The sequence below is a fragment of the Schistosoma haematobium genome, chromosome ZW (assembly GCF_000699445.3).
Source record: "Schistosoma haematobium chromosome ZW, whole genome shotgun sequence".
NCBI lineage: Eukaryota > Metazoa > Platyhelminthes > Trematoda > Strigeidida > Schistosomatidae > Schistosoma > Schistosoma haematobium.
In genome coordinates, this window is record NC_067195.1 from 30,363,848 (window position 1) to 30,379,346 (window position 15,499).

Sequence of the window (15,499 nt, forward strand, 5' to 3'; positions counted from 1 at the left end):
CTTTTAATTTCCCTTAAGATCTGTTTTAAATCAAATTATTATTTCTTACTGGTATAACCAATTAGCTAACTATGTCAGCATTATAGACCAGCTCAAAACCAGGTTGTGCAGTTGTAAAAATTAATCTCTACCGACCTAGTCTGAGATACTTGTGAAGTACACATTGTGGATAAATATTGTTTGAACTAAGGGTGGATGTATTCATAATTCAAACGAAATCTTACTAAAGGTCTCTTGTCTTATTTGTCAAAACTTACACATCCATCATATCGTACGAAATGAAAGTGACAGATTCAGTGGAAAACAAAAGCACCTTCCTTTGTGCTACTTTTTAAAAGTGATCCTACTTAGAAGCATATCAAGTCCCAGTTTTTTCAGTGATTAATTTTCGCTCCACCTAAACTCCAATAAACCTGGTTGCTTATCTCAGAGCAAGTTAAATAGTCACGTTCACACTTCTGGAACATTGTTTATTTATTCGCGAATCCATAGTCTCGAGTTTTCAGTACTTCTAAATACTTTCTTATTTAAAACTAATGATTTCATTTCATTGTGTAGAAGTTTCATTTTTTTTGTAGATAGGAACCAGATTGACTAGTTTCATACCCTTACAAACTGCTAAACAAGAATGTGAAGCATTTCAATAGAAGAAAAAACTTAGTAAACACGTAGAATACCAACCAATTTTCTGTCCGAGAACTACCAATTTCGTGAAACATTGTATAAAACAGTCGTGCCGTATAGGCAGGAAGACGTTATCTTGTGACGCCAAATTATAATTACAAGCGCTAGTGTTCCCGAATAGTCGGTTTAAAATTTTAGGATAAATTATTTGATTGACGTCACTGGGATACAGATTAATACTGACTTGAAATATACTAACTGGTGATGCAAAGAGACGGCATGATGCAGAGTTCGTGAGAGGTACTCCTGGTATGCTGAGAGAGTCCTCGGTACACAGAATACTATTTGGTACGCAAAATAAGCTGTTGAGACCGTATAAATGTCCGGATTTCACTTAGTAGTTTATTGACTAGTATTGACGAACGAATATTGATCGGAACCGGATTAACAATTACTGTCATTAGCAAATAAATCATTAGAATCTATAAATACAGTGATGAATAGTCTTCATGCTTATGATTCAGATTTCCTCGGTATTAACTTGAGTGCAGTTCCGTTCAGTCATGTTGAAAACATGAATATCATATATGCAAATCTTAAATATGCCTGATGAGAAAAAGTGTGAAAAACAAACAATGGTGTTTGCCAATGATCCCAAATTCTCACTCAACGGTAATCGCTTTATGTTTGTCATACTCTTTAGGACTCTCTACATCTCGCTCACATAAACCTAAAATATCAATTTTTATGTTGCCGATATCACTTCCGAGTGGTCATATCAATGGTCTACATGTTTGACTTGAAAACGTTTCCCAGTCAGTCATGTTCAGTTTGGGACATGGAAAATGTGTGCATCTGTTCAAGTTGCAATTCCACATCAATACACAAAGTAGTAGCTTGATTACTGGGTTTAGAAGGAATTACGGATAGGACATATCTGCGAAGATGTTTATTGCGATGAACAGTCCAGGTTAGTGATCTAAAGGTAGAAAGGTAAAGAGTAAACGTATTTTCACAGCTGCGAAGGGTTCTCAATCGTGTCACACTAATCGTTTACTACAATAAGCGCACGTAACTAAATCAGCTGGTTTGCACTTACAAGTGACTTCGTTTGACTACTTCTGATTGGCTCGTTATACCACTGTGCATACTTTGCAACTACCAGCCAGCTTAAATCGAACCCCTTTCAATATATCGGCAACTATGTCTGAACTCATTCATCCTGACTTTCAAGTGTTTTGGAATCTATCGATCATGAAGGTATTGCGGGCATAATCGCTGAATACCTGTGGCATCTTCAAGTTCAACTAAGTATGAATTCATGCCACTTTTTGGCCTGACCGACTTTCAGCCTATTTTCCCTGTTCTTAATGTCCTCTGTAGTTGGACAGTGCACAAGAAATTGTCCATTTGATTCTATTATATATAAGCCTGCTCTGTTTTTGATTTTAAGACTACATGATGTAGCAATCAAAAACCTAAATATATAAGGACCACGTCTCGATGGTTATTTCTATTGATTAGGTCATACGAAGTTAACGGTTCTTTCTCGATTCTGCGTTCCGGAGAAAGCACAACAATCTAGAGTCTCATCTAAGAAGCATCTGTACGTCAAAGCTTTTGATGCGGGACGTGAAAATTTCTAGGGTGACATTTTTGGATGCGACTCTGTAGATCGTTCCTTCCGTTGTCAGTAAATACCGCCTTGTGGGAACACCTTAACTTCGTCAGTGTTCAGTAAATCCGGTAAAACCAAAATGGTTCGATCGTAAGTTTATGCACATTTATCGGTCACTGTTCGTCTAAGCAAACGTGGTTTACGTTGAACTGCTATTTTGAACGAGAAATGGGGTTGGTTTTCTTAACAACAAGTAGCGGAATGTGCAAGCACTTGTGCGACCACGTTAATGGCTGGGATTTTCGCATTACTGTGGGTCCCAAATTCATCTCGGGAATGACAGACGCTTCCTCTCGCCGACTCAAGGTTGGTTGAAACATCAGAGGAGTTTCGTTTTCAATGATGAGCCACTTTTTCGTCAGTCGCGCATCGGTAAATGTCTCCAACCAATCACTCGTCTGACCTTGTGGACTCAACCCCCACCCCGAAAAGCCTTTGAATTTGCTGTAATATAATACGACATTTACACCTAGAGTTTCACAACCCTTGTTACATTCTATTCTTCAGCTTATCTTATAATCATAGCCGTTACAGCAGTAAGAGTAAAACTATTCTTTTGTTCATTATGCTATATGCTAGGAGTGTGAAATTTAATGACAACATTCAGATTCAGTACTTTTAGAAGGACGGAAACGTTACGGGTGACACATGCTATCAGTCAGTCAGCTACAACGTAGGGCCAGGCACATATATGCATCGGTCCATATCGCATTGGCACAGCAAGATGAACAACAGATTCATAGGAATGGCTAAGTCATTGGTTGTAATATATAAAAAAAAGATTGCTTATAAGAATATAGTACAGGAAGATAGAATTAGTTCGTAAAGAGAAAGATATGAAGTGATTTTAATCTCTTAGATTAAAGGAAGACAGAGGGTGTAAACAACATGTACGCCATGGTGATCGATTCTGAGTCATGTCACTGAGAGTCCCCAACCATTGGTTACGATAGTCACGTGCACCCCAACCAAGTAGTCTGCATCTATCAACATGGTTCAGACTAGAAGTTAGTGGCTTTATGAACTGATGCCACATTTTGGTTTGGCCGCCCCTAACTTTCTTCCAACCATTCCCAACACCGGTTAGCATTGCACGTCGTGGTAATCGGTGTTCAGGCATACGCAACACGTGGCCCAATCATCTCAGTCGGCGAAAATCCACAACCTCATCAAATGATTTACCATCATTCCCTAATAACTTGCGTCTAACCTCACTACCACTTACTCGGTGTTCCCGGCAGATGCGAGCAATATTTCTATAGCGCATCTGTAGTTAAATATTAGTAGCTTACGAGTATCCTCTACTCTTAATAGCCACGTTTCGCAGTCGTAAAGTAGAACAGAACGAACTCCTGTGCAGTATACTCTTCCCTTGATTGGTAAACAGATATATCACCTTCGCTATAGGTGATATAAGTTGGCAAAAGTCAAACGAGCTTTCTGAATCCGTGCAGAGCTTTCGTCAGACACCAACTCATTAAGGCTGACCAGACTTCCAAGATAAGCGAGGTTGTCGACGCGTTCAACAAAATTAGAGAAAATGGAAAGATAGAGATTTAGAACAGATAAAACAGTAAAAATCTCCTCTTAGGGTGTTGATAATTGAGGCTTGACATTCTTATGAAAAACATATGGTTACTGAAGTGGCAGACTCAGAGAATTGATGGGTTTGCACCACTTTTAGTATGAGAAATTTTGCCGATGCTGGCGAGAAATGATGTTACGAACCTGAAACTCTACCAACATCGTGTTTTCCACAGACTATGGCGGGACTTATTTTCATGGGCTACGTAGAAGAGCATAGGACGCACACCAGCACTCTCCATCACACCTTTGCCTGGGAAATTCCCGACTCAGTGTGTTCTTTGGCCTTCCTCTTTTCCGCTCATCTTCAGCTTTTCAAGTTAGTATTTGCTTCGTGATGCAGCCTGATGGTTTCTCCAATGTGTATCCTATTCACATCCAGACCCTTTTCTTAATTTCCTCCTAGATTGAAAGTTCGTCTATCCTCTCCCACACTAGGCTGTTGCTGAGGGTAACCGGCCAATGGACACCCAATATGTCACATAGACAATTGTCTACGAATACCTGTGCCTTTTTGATGATGGTTGTGATAGTTCCTTAAGTCTCAGCTCCGTAGAGCAGGACTATGTTGACGTTCGTATTTAAGATTCTTATTTCGATATTGGTTGGCAGTTGTTTTGAGTTCTGTATGTCCTCCAACCATAGGAATGTTATCCTTACTTTGCTAATCCTCGCCTTTAAGTCTGCAACAGATCCTACCTGTTCATAAATTTTGTTTATCAAGTACATGGGAGTTTTCACCTCTTCCAGAGCTTCTCCATCAAGTGTGACTGGGTTGATGCTTGTTGTGTACTGCCATGCTGACTGTCTTTACCTGTGTTTGTTGGTGTGTATAGGATAGAAAAGCTAGGTCATCTACGAAGTCCAGATCTGGTTGCATCCAAGCTGTCTATTTTATCCCGTGCCTCCCCTCAGATGTGGAGGTCTTCATAATGCAGTCAACCACAAGAAGAAAGAGAAAGGGGCAGAGTAAGCAGCCTTGTCTGACTGCAGTCCTCACTTAGAATGCATCTGTCAGTTGTCCTCCATGCACGACTTTGTAGTGTAGCCCGTCGTACGAATTCCCGATGATGTTGACGATTTTTTCAGGTACTCCATAGTGTCGAAGAATTTTCCATAATGTTGTCCTATCCACACTGTCGAATGCTTTCTCATAATCAAGGAAGTTGGTGTATAGTGACGAGTTCCATTCAGTTGATTATTCAGCAGTGGTCCGTGATGTCGTGATTTGGTCTGTGCACAACCGATCCTTATGGAATACGGTCCGTTGGTCTCTGGAAGTTGGGCGTCTACTGAATCCTTCATCTAGTTCAGCGACACTGTTGAAAATTATTCCTGGTATCGATAGAGGTGTGATGCTTCTGTAGTTTTCACATTTACTCAAATCTCCTTTCTTTCCAGTCTGTTGGCACTTGTTCTTCCTCCCAAATCTATCTGAACAAGGAGTTACCTCTATGTCTAACTTCAGTGCTTCAGCTGGTAAGTTGTCAGGTCCTGTTGCTTTCCCACTCTTGATTTATCTGGTGGCCATCCTGATTTCTTCGACCGTTGGTGGAGTGATATCTATTGGAAGGTCTGTGTGCTGCTTCGATACCTGGTGGATTCAATGGAGTTGGTCTGCTCAAGAGCTCCTCGAAGTATTCCACTCATCTGTTCCTCTATTCTTGAATCCCAGTGATTGGCTTGACTTCTTTGTCCTTGACCGGCCTCTCTGGTTTAGTATATTTCCCCTGACAGTTTCCCCGTAGTTCTTCAATAATAAACACAATTATCTTTAATTGTGAATAGAGCCTTTAAGTTGGTTTTGGGATTCACTATGATTTATTTTTAAATCCCAGGACCGATAATTACTTGACGCAGAAATTAAAAGCAGTCAGGTTTTTTTCTAGTTCATGTCTTCTCTTTTAACCGCATTTACCGTAATAAACTTCTGTTTCGGTACTATGGACTATTAAACTATTCCAAGTGTCTTAGTGAGAATTAATTTTCTTAATTAAAGCAATGATCCGTTTAGTTTCGACTTTTATGGAATCGCGCTTCTGCTTGAAGTTCAACGTCATATAAATTTTCTAGAAGTCATTACAGTTTATCATAATTTACTAACTTACGTTGTCTTAAATTCCTATGCTATTGTTTGAGCAATCATGTTTCTAGTTTTTGCAGCTAAGCGTGTTTTTTTTCCTATAACTGATATCGACTTCAATAAAATTCACTCTCTTTTTTACATGAAGATCGAAATTCGGCTTTATCGATTTTGTTTCAAATGAAACGTTATGATCAAGCTCTAAAGGTAAATTTAGCATTGTCTTGATAAATTATATATATTTATGATCGAGCCTTATTCCTATTTCTAACTTATGAATTTTACATAGAGTCGATATGACTTTGAGATAGAATTTTGATATTTCGTAGTCAATGGTATTGTGTATCTGGCCTTCCACAACGTAGATTTACGTACTCACGTAAACTGAAGAAAATCTAGCTTATGTTGCTCAACCCTATAATCAAAGTTGTTAGCATGAAACAGCACCACTGCCCTTTAATATGAATTTATTTAGCGTTGAACTTCACCTGAGAAATTGGTTTGCTAAGATGACAGAACAGAATAAGTTAAATAATCAGGGTTCACATTGACACTGATCAAATGTTCCAGTTAGTAAACAAGTAGCTTATATTATCATTGTATATCTTTTGGGATTTTCGCTAAATTTCTTGACGAAAGAAGTTGAAGGCAAAAACAATTACGAGTTTTATCAAGTAAATATTTTCTGGAGCGTCTCATGAATATGCGGAACTGGTTAGTTGGTTCTAGAAAATCGTTCAGTAAATCATGGGTATACGTCCATATTAACGTCATATAGTTGTTTCATATTTTGTTCTCTTGAGGCGTTTTCCGCTGTCGTTGCTAGCTTTTCCACGTATTTCTAATTGTGAGCTTTAATGTTCCTCATCATTTGTTTGTTTAATCCTGTGTACTTGGCTTCCTCTGCTCGCGTTCGGCTGTCGTTAATATCTGTCTTCTTGTTCCTCCTTTCTTGAATTTTGTCTAGGGTTTCCACAGAGATTCATTTTTTATGATGACCCTCCTTTCAGCCTAGAATCTATCAGCACGTTGAAGTTAGTGCTTCTTTGATCCCCTTCCGAATGTCCTAAATGATGGTTGCTTCTTGTTTCGGTAGACCTTGTAACTCTTGGAATCTGTTGCTGAGAGTTATCTTGAACTCGTTGAGTTCCTTCGTATCTCGTAAGAAGGCTGTATTGAACCTTTTAATTCTGTTTTACCAATAATACACTGTTTCTTTAGCTTCATTTTCATCTTGGCAACCACCAGATGGTGACCCGAAGCTATGTTAGCTGCTCTTTTGGTACTCACACAATAATAATACATTTCTGCCAGGGCATGTACACGCCATTTTGACAGGCATGATCTGCAAATTACAATATAAAATTGAATATAGTATGCTTCCCACTTAGGATCGTTAAATAGACAAAGTCAATAAAGTTAAATGACAGTACATTCCTGCAGAGGTCTTGGTGCTTTATTGATTAGTCTTATGCTTTAGTATTACACCGAGTGGAGCCTTTGAAATATTTTCCAAAGTGGTATCGCATCCATCTCACACACTGGATCCAAGCTCGTCATAACTGGGTTAGAATTCTGATCGTGCTAAGTATTCATTTGACACAACGTTTTAAGTTTATAGTTGTCATAATGTAGATTTGTAGAGCGCTTGGTGTGAACTATGACCCTGAGAGAACGCGTACGACAAGCTTGTTTCAGGCATCAGAATGTTCATAGCTGTGCGCTCAGAGCAAGATTCTGAAAAAAGAGAAACATAGGAGCAGCAAGGCACTTGAATATAATTGCTAAACAATGCTTAACATTTTTCAGTGGAGCAGACAGATGTATGGTAAATTAGTAGATTAAACTCATACTAGCCCTTGTTGCCAGAGTGAAATGTGATTGGAGCATCCAGGTAAGAGAGTTAAGGAATAAAGTACAATAGGTTATGATATTTAATAAGGTGAAGTAGGTTCTAATAATCGAAGGGAAGTCGAACCCGTAGTAAGGAAGGCTGTTTATTAGAACGGAAAATACATCAAGAGAGTGTTAAGAAAAGTAATAACTATATCTTTTATTGTCTGATTATTTTCATCTGATGCCAGCAGCACAGTTCTAGTGTAAATGTCATAGGTTGTCTTAGTAGAATTGTCAATCCAACCAAAAATTGGAAACTTGAGTCTCAGTGGTGAGCGTAGTGGAACAACCTCAATATCACAGATTGATTGACTTGTTCGGAATTATAAAGAGCCTGATACGAATAAAATGTTTTGCCTTACAAATATGAGTGGATTGAAGTCATCGCTCTCACCATTGATGCATGCTGGTCAGTACCTCCACCCCCTCCTTTTGTGATGTTAAGCTTATTTTCGGATAAATATTATACCCCACACGATATTTTGTGTTTCACATACTGTTGAAAGGCACAATTTCTATAAGTAAGATTTTGTAAGCTTATCAATCAGTTACAAATTATAGACTATGGGTCAGGTATTGATGCAATACTTTAATTGACTATGGCATAAAATATGGGTTGCCAATCAAAATATAGGTATTAAGAAGGGCACAATGCAGGATAGATCTGTTACCGAAGTAGACGGAAAAGTTTAGGAATATGTCAGATGTAGGTAAGACAACGAGTAATGAAATAAAATTGATGACAAATGAGTGTGCAGGAGAGTAAAAAGCTGATGAAGAACAGACAAGAAGGAACTCATATTAACTTGGTGCTGATCTTATTTTGTGCTATCCTAGCCAGTTGATGGGTTACGAGCTCTACAGATGAAAGACCAGTGAAGTGGGTGGGTGATTGTACGGATCTTGAGAACTCTTAAGAGTAGTGGTAAGCGTCGATGAGCGACCAATTTTATTTGATTTACCTGTCTACTTCAGGCAAAAAATTAAGGAGAACCAACCTCCAGTTGTCTGCATTGTCGAGTTTATTTAGGATTGTTTACATATTACTTCGTACAACGCAAATGTGAGTTTTACAGATGACTTTTAAGTCATCAACGTAAAAGGTATGTCTTACCTATGTTAAAGGACCCGCATATGTTTTTGATGTAGACTGTAAAAAGCACTGAACCCAAGACACCACCCTGCACAATACCACTGTATATTGGTCGAGGTGTAGATGTTGTAGATTTAATCTCGGTTATTTGTTCTTGATCCATCGCAATAGTGGGTTTGTAATTCCAAATGACTGAGGTCTGTCGATTAGGAAGTTATGAGGTACTTTATAAAAAGCTTTCTTAATATATCCCTGTTTTATAAGCTCTTTATGTACTTACTGGACAGCATCAGAACAACTTTCTGAGTGTATGTTATCTCCAGCCATAGTCAAACATACAACCGACCTATACTTTCAAACGATACTCAAAAATTACCCAGAAATGTACAAAACGCGACCGGAGCTTTCAGCTGTAAACAACAACGTTGCACACCACATTACGTCTAGAGGTCCGATAGATTGCAGCCCAGATGCGATCAAGGATTAACTTTATCATCGGTTAACTGTTCTTCCCCAGAAGGTGCGTTCGACAGCTATTGTATTACTAGCCATCGATGTATGTGGCGTATCCGAAACGTCCATGATGGATTCAAGTGCAGTCACTCATTCAAATAAAAAGGCCAATGCTATTCATCTTCTGTGTATTTACAGTCCCCACTGCTACTTCCCATGGTCTCGTTGGTGTAGGTATTGCATTCGGTTAAAAAATAAGATAGGGTCTCTTGTAGTGGATTTTTATAGACAATGACTCGTGCGCTGTCCGACCAGACTGGATAATACAAATTCAGAAAGATGTGGATACACACCGTTGCTTTTGCCTGTGCTCCCAATTCTTTTTATTTGGTTGAAGCAAACGATGAATTTTATAGGAAACGTGCAACTTTCAAAAGGCTAAATGCCCGTATACAGTAATAGAAATAAGTGATTTTGATGCGCAAGTAAATAGTATAAATAAAACCGAAAGGTACTTTGATGGACCTTACAACACCGCGGCCCACCTAAAAGACTGCTGCAACTATGCTCGTATAACCGTTTATTTTTAGGGAGCAGTAACTTTAAGCATAAGGGAAAACATCGTCTGACATGGCGACCCCTTCAATCGACTTAACGATGAACTCAAACCATATTTCCATCAGTCATCGGTGAAGAGGGTCGATTAAAGACTGTCACTCATTCTGGAACATATGTTTAAACTCAGATCACGATTTAATGCGCGAGCACGTATTTGTCTGAATCTTAATAAACACGGAAACAGAACTCCTTAGATTTCCATTTAATGGTGAAAAAGTGAAGAATGTATCTCAGTAACGACTAAAGAAGGAGTTAGTCAACCATGAAATTGATATCCAATGCGAGGTGGCTCGGCGTGGAATACAAACACCAGTGTTATCTAGCGGTAACTTGAACCAAAAGGTTAAAAAAATCAGTGGGTTTCAGCGGCGTTTTCTGAACTGATAGATGCTCAGAAACTCATCGGAACATGATGAGTAGCGGATGTAGCCTAAACATAGGGCAATAAAAAACCTACTCAATGATCGTGAGCAGTAGTGGGTATCAAAAGCGAAAAAGTAGCGGCGATAAGAAACAATACACTACTATTCATATTTATCATGGAAACATGCATCAAAAATCTGGCTGCTCGTAAAACATCGCTTATGTACCACGTGACGTCCTCCCTCTGCGTCGCAAACCTGGACTCAGATTGATCACATCGCGATCAGCTACCGCAGACGTGATTGTGTACAAGACGGAAACTCCATTTAGAGTACCTATCTGAACTCTTATCTTGCCCATGTTCGCGCAAATCTTCATTTACTTTTCAGTGACCGACAAATTCGTCTTCATAAGCGACACACTTACAAGTACTGGGTTTCTTCTGAATCCTCACAACTCATCGAATCCTGTCTTTTTACTTCGAGTGACCGTGAGTTTGACCACAAAAGACAACTGTCACTTAATGACATTGGACAAACATTTTGTAAGGACCGAGAAGCCTGATGGTCAGAGGGTGTTGATGAGTTGAAAACAGCAGTTGCACATGGTAGCTGCTAGGAGCTCTTTGAAGTCACCGGGGCACTCGCAAAACGTCTGGTGTGAGCGAAACAATCTGCGAGGATGACGAGATGCCAATCACCAACATTCATCGACGTCTTGGACGATGTGCAGAATTCTTCGAAGGGCAGTTCAACTGGCCTGCTGCTCCGGCAACATCGGTCAGACTGTCCTGCCCTCCATGGCCGGTGACGAATGATCCACCGAATGAGGCGGAAGTCCGCAAGGAACTCCAACTCTTGAAGCACTACAAATCACCGAAACTAGATGACTTACCTTCTGCTCCTTTTAAAGATGGTGGTGACTTTCTGGTCAAGGAAATGACAACGTTGTTTACAAAGGTCTGGGAGTTTTCCAACGTCATGGAATGAGTCGATAGTTGTCCCTATCTTTAAAACGGGTTCACGTTGTTCCTGTAATAACTATCGGGGATAAGTCTACTTTCTATTGCGTCCAAGCTATTGGCTTCCGTCATACTTCGTAGGTTGTTCAAAACCCGAGAAAAATTGACTCACGAGGAGCAGGCTGGGTTTCGTTCTGGTCGAGGATGTATTGATTATATCTCCACCCTCCGCCAAATGTTGGAACACCGTCATATTTATCAAAGACTAACAATCGTAGTGTTTCTTGACATCAGGGCTGCCTTCGATTCGTTAGACAGGACTGTTCTCTGCGGTTGTCTATTGAAGAAGAGTGTGCCTTAGAAGTTCATTAACATCCTAAAGGCCCTATATACAAACACCTTAGGTAGAGTGAGGGCATACAACCACCTTCCTCCATTGTCCCATTCAAGCAGTGGGGTTAGGCAGGGTTGCCCAATCTCACCATTCCTCTTCAACTTTGCCATCGATGACATTCTGAAAACAGCTCTGACGGATGTAAGTAATGGTGGTGTGGATCTATTGCCTGGAGAAAGACTTCTCGACCTTGAGTATGCGGATGGTATTGTGTCACTGTGCGATAATGTCCAAGCCATGCAATCCACACTTAATCAGTTGACAATCAGTGCCAGTAAGTATGGTATGTTGTTTGCACCTTCGAAGTGCAAAGTACTTCTACAAGACTGGCAAGACCCTGAACCTGCACTCACCCTGGTTAGTGAGCGGATAGAAGTAGTCGAGAAGTTCACGTATCTGAATAACTGGGTAAGTGCTAGCGCAGGCGTATAGTGAAAGCCAGAGCGGCCTATACCAATCTGGGCCATCTTTGGCGTCTTCGTGATGTAAACGTCGGATCTACAACGCGTCGGTGAGAGCGGTTTTGTTCTATGCTTGTGAAACCTGGCCTCTCCGAGTTGAGGATGTTAGACGACTCTCTGTGTTTGATCATCGTTGTCTCCGAAGGATTGCTGACATCCAGTTGCATACCATGTTAGTAATGCAGGGGTTCGGCATCGTGTGTTCGAGCACAGTGTCAACCATCCATTTGGTGTCACTTCGGTGGCTTGGACATGTTCTACGAATGTCGTCCCAGAGAATTCCACGTCGTGCATCATTCGCCGACGGTGGGACTGGTTGGAAAAAGCGGATAGGTGGCCAGTGTATGACATGGTGTCGTGGTATGAAGGAAGTATACAGGATTGGCGCCTGTTAGTCCTTCACGACTCTTTGGTTGGGGTCCTAAAGATGGTGCAACACAGCGGCTAGAGACTTTATTAAATATGGTTCAGAATAGAAGCCAGTGGCGATCCTGCTGCAGTTTTTTTCTTTCTTTATGTTGGTGAACGTAACTTCTTTAATTGAAAGCATTCTCTGTGGTTGTATCTTAACCGAACTGTTTCTCCCATTATAATAATAATTTCATTCTTACACACTAGTTTCCGTTCGTTGTTCTTCTTTTACTATATGCGCTCTACATTCTCTATCGCTTCACAACCTCACTGTTATTGTTTGGCGAGTATGTATTTGGTGCCCCCTTGTACCAATGTTTATGTTTTCAAATAATAATACTACTAATCTAGTCAGCACATATGGAATTGTCAATCTCAAGCGGTTTTATTCGGGGCTATCCACTTTCGATATTTTTATTTTACTTCGTCATAGACAACCTTTTAGCGATAATGCTCTTATCGTCTGACTTTTCGGGAGTTGATCTACAAAGAGATTCATTTGTTGACTTGGGATACTGAGATGGCATAGTTCCGTTTCATAAAGATACTGAAAAATTCCGAGGTCTCCTGACCTTAAGCAGCAATCCAAGTATATTTCGGATGTGTTTTTCTGTTCAAATCCAAAATGTTGCTTTAGGACTGGTCTACACCAGCGCCTGCATTATTTATGGAAAGTGAAGTAGTTAAACATATCGATCGCTTCAATTGTCTTGGGAGTCATATCAGTCCTAATGGCTTGGTGTATGATGAAATCTCGTTATGTATTTATAGGGCTCGATTGGTTTTTGCCAACTGGCGTCACTTGTGGCGTAGGTGAGATCTTTGTCTACCAGCCAAAGGACGAGTTTATTGCTCAGCAGTTCACTCTGTCCCACTTTGTTTGTGTGAAACTTAACCATTATGGATAGAGGATATCCGTATGTTACTGGCATTTGGTCATAGGTATCTTTGAAAGATTTTGGTACCGCCAAGTAGACAATCCCGAGGTTGCGGATAAAGATGGCAAGTTGATTAATAAAGTAGTGAATCTTCATCCACCAAGTTGGTAAAGACATGTATTTCTTATGACAAACCGTCACATGCACTTTCCATATAACTATAAATACGGATGTAAAGCTTAAGTAACTGATTTCGTCGAAACAATAACTTTACTCGTTGAACTCTCTTCTTGATATTCAGCGACACAATGGGTTATTTTATTTATGTTACATGTCCCGTGGTTCAATTACCAACATATCCAGCTCATCTGTCAATCGAATGCGAACGTCTAATTAAGCTGTTTGCAGAATTTGTTATAAGACGATTGGAAAATGAGACGGTGTTCATTACTCATCTCCAAAAGTCTCAACATGATGGTTGAATAGCTTTCAGAGAGCCATTACAAATAAGCGCGGGGTTCAAAATCCGTCAGAATTGGTCAAATGTGTCTGGACTCAAGTAATGTATATTCGAAGACGGAATTATGAACATGGAAGAATAAAAAGAAACAATCGCAGAAACAAATCGAACGAATCGCTTCATTTTATGTAAGTTTTCAAAGTCTTAAAGCTGGTAGACTCGGATGCAAATATTAGTTCCAAATTATTAAGTACTGGTTAGAAGAGCCCAGAAAGTTGCATGATCTGTTCCAGAAACTAAAGGGATTTAAGTTCGACCAATTCGAGGGATCTGTAAGAAAACATGTAATCCGTTTTTCTATTCTGTAGCACTAGCTTCAGAGTACTCCTCTGAAGTTGTGTCAGATCTGAACTTGTTCAAGTTGTAGATGATTTTAATGAGTACCGATAATTTAGTGAATCCCTAAAGCGTCGCTAAATCCACTACCTTCTAAGAGACAAATATCTGATGCGTTTGTTCTGGGCTTCGAATCGTTCGTTAGTCCTTTTTCTAATTCAAGGGGGGAGGCGATGTACGTAAGAAATCAGATAAAAAAAACTCATGATTAAGCCAATCAAAGTGAATCCTGGAGTTCTAATGTTATTAATGGCTGGGAAGAGCCTCCGTCAAAGTCAATATATATGGTCAGGTGTCATTAACTAAAATACTTGTATTGCTTATTGTAGAAGCTTGTAGCTGAAATTCATTCACTGTCGTATAGTTTGCCGTGAGTGAGGTACGTTATTACCCTTTAGAGCTAAAAGCTAATCAACGGATATATTCGTCTGGCAATCGTTTACCAGTTCTCAGTGTGTTTATAGCTTCAGCTGTGTGTTACCTATATGGATTAAGCAATTTTTACGTCTTGTGGCGTGGACTACTCAATGAGGTCTCTCATTTCATGGATTTTCAATCAAAACTCAGCAGTCGAACACGTTCATCAAAGCTCATTATGTAATAGAGAAGAATGCTTTTTTTGAGTATAGCCGTTACTCATGTGAACACCAATCGCGAGTAACTGTTGTATGAATAACTGCTGCTTTAAAGTTGTGAAAAACAGGTTATTTAGTTTCTGTCTAGAAATTCCAGTACATTCTCCTGTAAGATTTCCAAATATACCTCTGAAGATAAATATCGTATTCCCGCTTCGAATGATTATAAACTCACCATGCTATTTGGGTATTTCTGGCGTGTCCATCGACTCTAGCACTTGTCTTTGTTGCTGTTCTTAGTTGGGTTGGATAGCTAACCATTATCTTCATCCTTTATCAAAGTCGGTCATAAAGTATACTTGTTTAACAAGTTATAATGAATGTCATGTTAAGTACGGAATGGAAACCATAATATCCGAAAGAGTTATTATTTATGAAACACAAGTTTACTCGATAATCAATACAAAGTTGATATGTCATGATTCAAATGTGTGGTGTTTCTGTCTTTCGTTCATTGATTATCGTTAAACAGGTTCCGTGAATGGTCTTACTAGGTACTAAGACAGTTCCA

At 39.6% G+C, this 15,499-nt stretch overlaps 1 protein-coding gene across 2 annotated transcripts in view; it reads left to right on the plus strand.

Moving 5' to 3' along the window:
- The first annotated feature begins 13,996 nt into the window (after positions 1-13,996).
- MS3_00003251 (uncharacterized protein) overlaps positions 13,997-15,499 on the plus strand; it is a 43,024-nt gene continuing 41,521 nt past the window's right edge. The window contains exons 1-3 of one of the 2 annotated variants that reach the window (XM_051210994.1): positions 13,997-14,289; positions 14,326-14,528; positions 14,567-14,732. The gene's annotated coding sequence lies outside the window, so the exon portion shown is untranslated. The remainder of the gene's footprint in view (positions 14,290-14,325; positions 14,529-14,566; positions 14,733-15,499) is intronic. The other variant, XM_051210993.1, reaches the window with a different exon arrangement.